The sequence below is a fragment of the Camellia sinensis genome, chromosome 8 (genome assembly GCF_055761805.1).
Source record: "Camellia sinensis isolate YWXY chromosome 8, ASM5576180v1, whole genome shotgun sequence".
Lineage (NCBI taxonomy): Eukaryota > Viridiplantae > Streptophyta > Magnoliopsida > Ericales > Theaceae > Camellia > Camellia sinensis.
The window spans coordinates 69,999,656-70,009,522 of NC_138968.1; the positions used below are offsets into that span (position 1 = coordinate 69,999,656).

The window sequence follows — 9,867 nt, forward strand, 5'->3', positions numbered from 1 at the left end:
TTAAGGTCGGTCAAAAATGGGGTGTCTACAGTTGCCCCTCTTTGACAGAACTCGGAAGTCATAATTGACGGGAGTGAATGTCAAAGCCTAGAGACGATCCATTTTTGACAAGGCCGAAGACTTAGACAAACAGGGAAGATAATAAAGATGTGCGCGCAGGCATGCCCGTAGGCAGGGGGCAAGATGCAAAATGGTATGCCCAAAGCCGGACGTAACTCATGATCATGCAAAGCAGCAAGCTGTAATGAAGCGCACATGCAACAGTTTTGAGCAAGAATGCAAAGCAACAACTACATTTCATGCAGTTTAAGAATGTGGAGAATTATTCAATTCTCGCCATGTCTCACACGAAGAAGATACAATACCTGTGTGATTTGTCTGGTTGCACCAGCTTCAAATGAACTGTACATACAATATCGTGCCTGCAAAAGAGAGAAACTTAACAAGCACAACATAGTTAGCAACACATGTTCAACACTACATCGAATGCAGACAAACTGGGTGCCGATGGGAAAGTGCATCATAATGCGAGGGACACGCGTGTGACAAAGCAAGTTAAGCATGGAGGTATGATAATGCCAATGAAACGTGCACAACAATGCAAGTGGTATGCATGAGAATGCAAGTGACGTGCATAACAATGCAGGATAAGTGCAAATTCGAATGCGTGCTTGACGTGAAACAACGAGCAAAGAAATGCAAGTTTCGACGAGTGTGACTCAATCGCGACCTCTGATTTACCTCCCGGAAGGGTCACAACGTGCTCAAAAAGGATACATTTTTCTCTTGACGAGTGACGACGAAACACGCATCGAAAGTTGGAGTTGAAGTTCCCGCGGAGGGATTTCGTGACGAAAAGTGCACTTTTCTTGTACTTTCTCGGGTGCTGGGGACTCCGATGACTACCAAAATTTGTAGAGACCTTGGAGACCCTCTTGGGAACACCACCGACCAGGTTTGGAGTCTACTAGAGGCCACTGACTAGGTTTGAGTGCAGGGGGTGGTCGGCCTACCAGAAAAGGTGGCCGACCGACCACCTAGCCCAAATCCAGGGCAATTTTGACTTTTCACACTCATTTCTTTAAATATACAAAGCCAAACACTTCTTGCTCACAACTTCAGATCCAAAATTGCCTCCTCCTCCTTCCTAGACCATTTTCTCTCTCAAATCTGTGCTCCATACGCGTTTTCCAACGCCCCACACCAAGTTGTTTCGCGAAAACTTTCAGTTTTCTTCACTTTGAACCGATTAAAATTTGATTTCGGAGCTTCTTTTCTCATTTTCACCACTTGTGGTAAGTTTGTCTCAATATTTGGAAGATTTTCTTAGGAGTTGACTTTTGTTGACTTTTTCATTTCTCGAGAGTTGACTTTTGTTGACTTTTTCCAATTTTAGCTCATTTCGCTCATTTTTGCTCCTTTTTGCAGATTCCCTAAGATGGCGGGTCAATTTCCCCATGGCGGAGGTTCTCCAGATGCCGGAGGCAATCTAGATATCATGTCTCTGCTACCAAGGGTTCGGCCATTCATTCCTCAGAGGTATGACCCTCCGGCACACGTCCTTCCTCAGGCGGTTTTTTATCACTTTACCGACTTCGATCCTCGAGCTCCTGTGGACCTGCTACTGCGGGAGCCGGAGTCCCATCTCTCTCATCAGGCACGAGAGGTACGTACTTCACTTTTTTTTACATTTCTTGCCTTAATTTTGCATTTTCCGTGCATTTCATGCTATGTATGCTTGTTGCTCGTTCTGAACACATTCGCATGCTATACTTCTGCTCATTTTGAACATGCAGCCCACACTATTTCCGAAATCTGAACACACAGCCCAAATTTGTTTGTGGACATGCAGCCCACATTTGTTGAAAGTTGAACACGCAGCCCAAACTTTAAATTTCTGAACACGCAACTCATATTTGCACTGCTGGAAATTGAGCTTTTAGTGGCCACTACTACAAAAATAGTTAAAGATCACACTTTGAAAAAAAAAAAAGATCTCACTTTTATTGGAAGTGTGATAAAAAAAATTAGATTGATATTTTAATCACACTTAATTTGATTGAGTGTGATAATATTTATTTTTTATGTCACTTTTCAATTAAGTGTGATTATATATATATATATATATTTTTAATCACACCTTCTAATTAAAATGTGATTATATATACACTACTACTTTTTAATCACACTTTTTAAACAAGTGTGCTTATATATATATATTTTTTAATCACACATTCTAATTAAAGTGTGATTATTTATATATGTTTTAATCACACCTTCTAATTAAAGTGTGATTATACATACACTACTACTTTTTAATCACACTTTTTAAACAAGTGTGATTATATATATATTTTTTAATCACACATTCTAATTAAAGTGTGATTATTTATATATTTTTTAATCACACCTTCTAATTAAAGTATGATTATACATATACTACTACTTTTTAATCACACTTTTTAAACAAGTGTGATTATATATATTTTAATCACACATTCTAATTAAAGTGTGATTATTTATATATTTTTTAATCACACCTTCTAATTAAAGTGTGATTATATGTACATTACTACTTTTTAATCACACTTTTTAAACAAGTGTGATTATATATATATATATATATATATATATATATATATATATATTTTTAATCACACATTTTAATTAAAGTGTGATTATTTATATATTTTTTAATCACACTTTCTAATTAAAGTGTAATTATATATACACTACTACTTTTTAATCACACTTTTTAAATAAGTGTGATTATATATATATTTTTTAATCACACATTCTAATTAAAGTGTGATTATATATACACTACTACTTTTTAATCACACTCTTTAAATAAGTGTGATTATTTATATATTTTTTAATCACACATTCTAATTAAAGTGTGGTTATTTATATATTTTCTAATCACACAATGTAATTAAAATGTGATTATATATACATTACTACTTTTTAATCATACTTTTTAAATAAGTGTGATTGTATAAAATATTTCAAATTGATTTTTATATAAAATTCCCAAATTTTTAATCACACTTAATCTGATTGAGTGTGATAATATTTATTTTTTATGTCACTTTTAATTAAGTGTGAAAAAATTTGAGAAAAGAAAGAAGAAATGAGAGAGAAAAAGTGATTGATTGATTAATTAATAATAATAATAATAAAAGAGAAGAAAAGAAAAGAAATTTTGAAAGTAATTTTAAATTATATTTTAAAAATTTATTTAATTATTAATTTTAATTCAAATGATGATTTGAAAAAAGAATTGAATTTTGAAAATAACCAAAAACTACCTATATTTTTTAAAAAATCCATCTGTCATATTATATATATACATATACATATATGATGCTGGTGATCTTCGGCCCTCACCCTCCTCATCCACCGACGCACATTTCTCTCTCGTTCGTTCAATACATTTGGGACTTTTCATCTCTCTCTCTCTCTCTCTCTCTCTCTCTCTCTCTCTCTCTCTTCCTCATCTCCCAATATTCTTTCAATGCTTTTGAGATTTTAGTCTCTTCTGGTTTTTTTTCCTCATCTCTTTCATTGTTTTTTTCCCCCACTTACAGACATCTCTTTCCATTACTAATCTCTTACGATGGTTGTCTCCTCTCATCAATCTATTCTCTATTGATTATCTTCAATATTTTTGTTGAACTCATCACCGTCAGACATTCTTTATCATCAACGAACACAAGTAGAAGGCAGAGCATCAGATTTGTAACTATTTTGTAGAGGGAAGAGAATTATTTTGGTACATCTCTTAGATCTGTAACTAGTTTGGTTATTTATTTATTTTTTTAAAATCATCATCCACTCCTACTGATGTGTTGTTCACTGCACCCGACCGATACCGACCGACATCTTTGGATCCCAAGAATAGAGAAAGAGGTAGGAAACATAAGAGAAAGATGGAATGTTTACAGACTATTATATAACAGTGGGTCTTCAAATTTAAGAAAAAAACTCAGAAGTTTACCAGAATTTGAAATCATAGGTGAGATTTATTGCCCACAACAAAGATTAATCTGGTTTTTAAAAGTGGGATAATTATACTGGTTTTTCTGCATTCTATATGATACTGGTTTTTCTTAGATCATCAATAACCTCTCTGTTCTTATTTTTTTCCTTTAACAATATTACTGCTGTAATTTAAAAATGGTGTAATTTGGTAATTTGCAACATCAATATAGCCAGCAGCATGGATAATTTGAGGTGTGAGCTGAAAATTGATTAGTTTAATGGATCATATTGCCCAGAATAAAATCAAAAAAAATTATCCATAGTCTGTCTGATATTTGCACAATGGTAATTCAGTTTCTGTGTTTCTTATGGATTCCTTGCAGTTATATATTTATGAAGTTGTCCCTTGATGTTATTTAGGTTATGCAATCGGTTTAGATGTCTCATCAGTTAGCTGCATTTTAAAAATATTTTTGTTTGGTTGAAGTCCTTGTTGACATATATTTATCCATATAGGTTTCCAATGAAGTGCTAGAATCTGGTGAAGAGACATACTTCCCTGCACTTCATGTTAGTTTGGATAATCCTTCTGCAGTGGTATGTTTTCTTATGTGTCTCTGGTGCACACAAAGGATTAACCTGATATCTTATTTTATGGCATATTTGGTTTGGTTTATGACCTTTACTGTTTGTCTTATCTCTGTAGTCTATACCTGTTTTGACGATCAGTTTCTTTAGTTCATTGAAATATGATGTGAATTGAAATGTTTTCATTGGTCCTTCCAATTTCAAAGTGATTTTAAAAAATTGTAACTCCTTTCAATGTGCCTCTACTTTGTTTACAAAAGGAAGAAGTAATATAATTATTGTTCAGTTTTCAAGAGAATCAGGCTGCACAATTAGTTCATGATAAGCTCATGTGTGTCTCAATGTGCTCAACATATCATTAAATATGGGAGTAACAAGGACAATCCTCTTTGGTAGCTTTTTCCTTTGTTTTGAAATTAGTAAAGCATAAGACTTAAAATCAACAATAATGATTATTATAATCACTGTGTATTTGTAATAATATGATTTTACTGACATAATGCACCCAAGTTGGTCTAAGACTATGAGAACTGAGAAGATGATTGTCAATTGATGTATTTCAATCATTAGAATTCTGTTAGGACTTGTGATTGCTTTAGTTGTATGTATTGTTGTTTTCTATTTTATTTTATTTTTTTATATAGAATTTTAGGGATAAACTCTTGGGCTGAAGTTTTTACTATATGGGCTAGGGTAGTTTCATATGGTAACTACGTATTATTAGGGCCTCTTACGAGAAAATGAGATGATGCCTTTGAAAAGGAATTAAAATTGAAATATTTGGGAGAGATGCGCTCTTCTTCTCTCTGCTTCTTGGCTTTTTTTCTTCTATGTTAAATTAAATCTCTTTACTCTCTTTCTTTTCATATTTTTATCTTCTCTTCCTCCCTCATCTCTTATTTGTATCTTCTCTCTGTCCCTCTTCTCTTCTCTTCTCTTTATTTATTTATTTATTTGATAAATTGTCCCTCTTCTCTTCTCTCTTCGTTAATATCTCTTTTTCTCTTCTGAATGGCTTGGAAGATCTGATGTGCACTCTATCTCATCATGCCATTATTGGCCCCTACTGAAGAAAGTCTCATGAGAGCCAGGTCACATCAGCATATTTGTGTTATGTAACTGCACTTGCAACTTAGGGCTGAATGGTTTCTTTTCTCCCTTTCCTTTTACTAGGGTGTTCACGGGTCAGTTGGCTCAGGTTTGCAGTCTTAACCAGCACTCGAACCGACCCCTTCGGTTTGGCACTAATATCAACCTCTGTTGACCTCTGTTTTCCTCGAACTCGACCGCACTTTCGTTTGGTTTTGTCAATCGGCTTTGCCGGTTTCACAGAAAGAATACAAGATTTAGCTATCAATCATCAGATCTAAGAAAGTCACATCCAGACTTGTAGAGAGAGATCTGAAAGCGTGGAGAGTTAGTAGAGTGAACAAAGGAACTCACTGCCACAATCGCCATTGCAAGTCCACCGCCGCAACTATGAGTACACTACCGTCACACGCATCGTCGTTGCGAGCTCAAAGGAGGTGAGCTTGTAGGGAGAGCTACTTTCACCATCTTTGATGTTGCAATATAGAGGTTGGTTGAGTTTGAGAACTCTGCTACGTAGAGAGAGAGAGAGAGAGAGAGAGAGAGAGAGAAGGAGGGTTGGGTTTCCCAGGCTGTCTTTTGGGTTTCCAAGTCTGAGAAGTTGAAGGTATTTTAAAATGGTTTTTGGTTCAAGCTTCCTACCCATGACCGACCATGAACTTGTTAGAGCAATAGATTTACACCCACAACCATACCACAACACATGCAAAACTGTCCGTAGCTCGTCGGGTGGGTTTGGATTGGACGGTTTGCCGGGTCTCCAGGTTAGATGAACAGCCCTACTTTTTTATCATTGCTTTTTCTCTAGGCAATGCTTGTACGATTTTTCTTTTTCTTTTTTTCTTCCTTTTTTATTGTTGTTGTTATTGTTGGTATGCATATATGTCAGGTTAAAGAACAAGCGCAACTTCAAATGCAATGGTAAAACCTTAGGTAATTGATATATTTGAATCAGGAGTAAAACAGTTGTTTAAGTAGATCATATGATACCATGTGAAATGGTAGTAGATAGGTATTTGTCAATCATTTTGATAATGAGAAATTTTGAAGACTTTTTTGATGTGATTTGTGTTAGTGAAATGATCATTTGGTATTGGTAGTGATATCAAGAAATTTATCAAAGTGATAAATGTTGGGGATATTTTGGCTTTTGTTTGTGAGTTTTGATTTATTTTTAGTTTATTTGTGTTATGTGGGAAGTGTAAGTAGTTGAATTGTTTGTTTATTTTTTTTAAATTCTCAGTGATAAATGTACTAAGTTATTGTATGAACAGTACAAAACTAAGTTATTTGTAACCACTGCAAGTACCAGTTAATGCATTATTTACCAAGCTGATATATATATACTTTAATTCTCGTTGTTTTTATGATTACAAGTTGCATCATGCAATTTTGGATTTTTATTTTTATATATTTTTTTTAACCTGTTTTCATTATTCATATTGATCATCAAGCCATCCAAATTTTCCCTTGTATGCAAAATGGCAGTGCTGCTCCAAAGTCACGCATTCCTCAAATGGTTGCTCAAACACTGGGTTTTGGCCAAAACCTGCTGCTGGTGGTGATAGTAATTGCACCCTCCAACCAAAAAAAAAAAAAAAAAAAATGGAGTAAATTCTTGAGTTTTTATTTATTTATTTATGGGTACCTAGAATTATGGTTCAATAGTAATAATAATATACATTCACAAAAAGATCGTACACAAGCTGTATTGAGATTTATCATTTTTAAATACTGTGCTCATTTTTGACCTCCTAATTACAATGTCATTGACACTGAGCTCTTATGGCATCTAATTGTTAATACGGAAGTTACTTCCAAAATGATTAAGATCAAGCAGAAATGATTAATGTTCTTATTTTGGTTTGCTGAATTAACTTTTTAGTTTATTCATATGCATCAGCGGTTTCTGAATTAATTTGTGTTTTCATTTTTCAGGTCAGAAATTTTTTGGAGAGATGCAAAATATGGTCCAAGAATTAAAGAACTTAATTTTTTAAGTTTTTTCATTTTTTAATATATGTAAGCACAGATAATTTTTTTTATTTAAATCCTTTGTATATAGTTTTGAATATTTAATTTCCATTTATGAAATATATGACGTTATTCTATTCAATATGTGGTTATGATTCAAAATATAATATATAGTGTGTATTACATTATTCAAATGTGCATACAAAAATAATATTGATTATTTTTCAAATATGTAGCACCTTTTTTTTATCACAGATTTTATTAGTTATTAATCACACTTAAAAGGTGTGATCTAAATGTTATTAATCACACTTAAAAGATGTGATGTAAATATTTTTAATCACACTTAAAAGGTGTGATCTAAATGTTATTAATCACACTTAAAAAGTGTGATTAAAAATGATCCTTTTTAATCACATTTCTAAAGATCACACTTAAAAGGTGTGATCTAAAGTTTTTAATCACACTTAAAAGGTGTGAACTAAAGTTTTTAATCACACTTAAAAGGTGTGATCTAAATATTTTTAATCACACTTAAAAGGTGTGATCTAAATATTATTAATCACACTTAAAAGATGTGATGAAAGCATTTTTTAATGACACTTAAAAAGTCTGATTAAAAATGACCATTTTTAATCACACTCCTAAAGACTACACTTTAATAAAACTTAAAAGGTGTGAATAAAAAACATACATCACACCAAAAAAGTGTGATCTTTATCTATATTTGTAGTAGTGGGTGTTTAAAAAACGCCGCCATAAGTATCAAAAACGCCGCTAATTATTTTTGTGACGTTTAATACCAAGCACCGAAGATGCGGCCGTCACTGTAACTTTATGACACTTTAAAAGCGTCAATATATCAGTATAGGCGGCGTTTTTTAAAACGTCTCTAAATGTGCTGCATAATGATACAATGACGTCACTCTACATTTAGCGACGTTTTAAAAACACCGTGATAGATCTTTTCTATTTTAAAAATATAACCGTTGGTATTATATAGTGACGTTTAAAAACGCCGTTATAGCTTCATTTTTTTAAAAATAAAAAAAAAGAAAAATAAAAATAAAAATAAAAATAAAAATAAAAATAAAAAATTGTGCTAATTCTGTGAGATTTAACTTTAAAAAAAAATACCTTTTATAAAGATGAAAAATATACAATATATTGATTAAATTTAGGTAAACATAATACTAGATCAATTCATGCTTCTCAATATGCAAAAATATTTCAATTCTAAGATGAAATAAAGTTAAACTAGTGCCTAGTGGTAAGTTAAAAATTATTACAAAACAATCGGCACAAAATTCAAACTAATTATACATACCAATTATACATACAAGTACTACGAAAGCATCCACTAAGAAACAAAAATTCTCGGGTTTTATAAGGAAGATGATGGTCCTCTGTTCACATCTCAACATTGTTGGCACATCTTGTGCTGTCATCTGCCAAGCATTCACCAAAGTATATATTTTTTCTCAATTGTTTCTCAAAATATCAATTTCTTTCTCAATTGTAGGCAACTTGTGATGCATTATGAAAGACCATGAAATGAGGAGAGAATTGAATTTTTTTTTCCAAAACTATTTCTGATGCAAATTTGAGAAACAAACTTTCAAGTGGAAATGCATCAAAAATAGGTTGACACTAAAATCCCTACCCACCCCCCTGCAGGTGGGAAAAAAAGTGTAATTGTCTGGCAAATACAGTTTTAATATAAATAAAATTGAGCCTCTGAGACAGGAATACCTTTTTCTTTTTCATCATAATTTTGGCTGCAGCCTACAAAGAGTAGTAAAAAAGCTGCTTAGATCCAACTAAGAGGAAAACTATGACTGCCAAAACTGAGCTTAAAATCTACACGCCTGTGTGCATAGGTATACACCAGTGAGATTTAGATCAATGACCTCCTTCCATTGAGCAGTCTTCATTCTCATCAATAAACCATCTCTAGTAATACCTGAAACCATTGTTGATCAGTTAGTGGACTATATTTGAAACTGTTAATGATGGAAGAGGAGGTGGAACATTCAAGAACCTGCATTATTTATCAATATAGCAACTGTTCCCCATGCATCAACCACCTGTAGATGCGACAATTATGAAGCAAACTAAAAAATATCACCATATTAAACTAAATATATATTATAATATTAATTTTATTATCATCTTCTTTTATTCTTATTTGTTTAAATTGCATACCGCTAGTAAATCTAAATAGGATCAGTC

The 9,867-nt window shown here is 32.8% G+C and overlaps 1 long non-coding RNA gene across 3 annotated transcripts; it reads left to right on the plus strand.

Annotated features, from left to right (window-relative positions):
- Window positions 1–3,464: 3,464 nt before the first annotated feature.
- LOC114302766 (uncharacterized) lies at window positions 3,465–7,757 on the plus strand. 3 transcript variants are annotated; one of them, XR_014337061.1, is made up of 4 exons: window positions 3,465–3,912; window positions 4,501–4,581; window positions 7,142–7,222; window positions 7,600–7,757. It is a non-coding gene; the product is annotated as an uncharacterized LOC114302766 (long non-coding RNA). The 3 variants fall into 3 exon arrangements; XR_014337063.1 differs by lacking the exons at window positions 7,142–7,222; window positions 7,600–7,757 and adding an exon at window positions 6,233–6,445 and having other exon boundaries at window positions 3,465–3,775; XR_014337062.1 differs by lacking the exons at window positions 7,142–7,222; window positions 7,600–7,757 and adding an exon at window positions 6,233–6,612 and having other exon boundaries at window positions 3,465–4,581.
- Window positions 7,758–9,867: the final 2,110 nt, after the last annotated feature.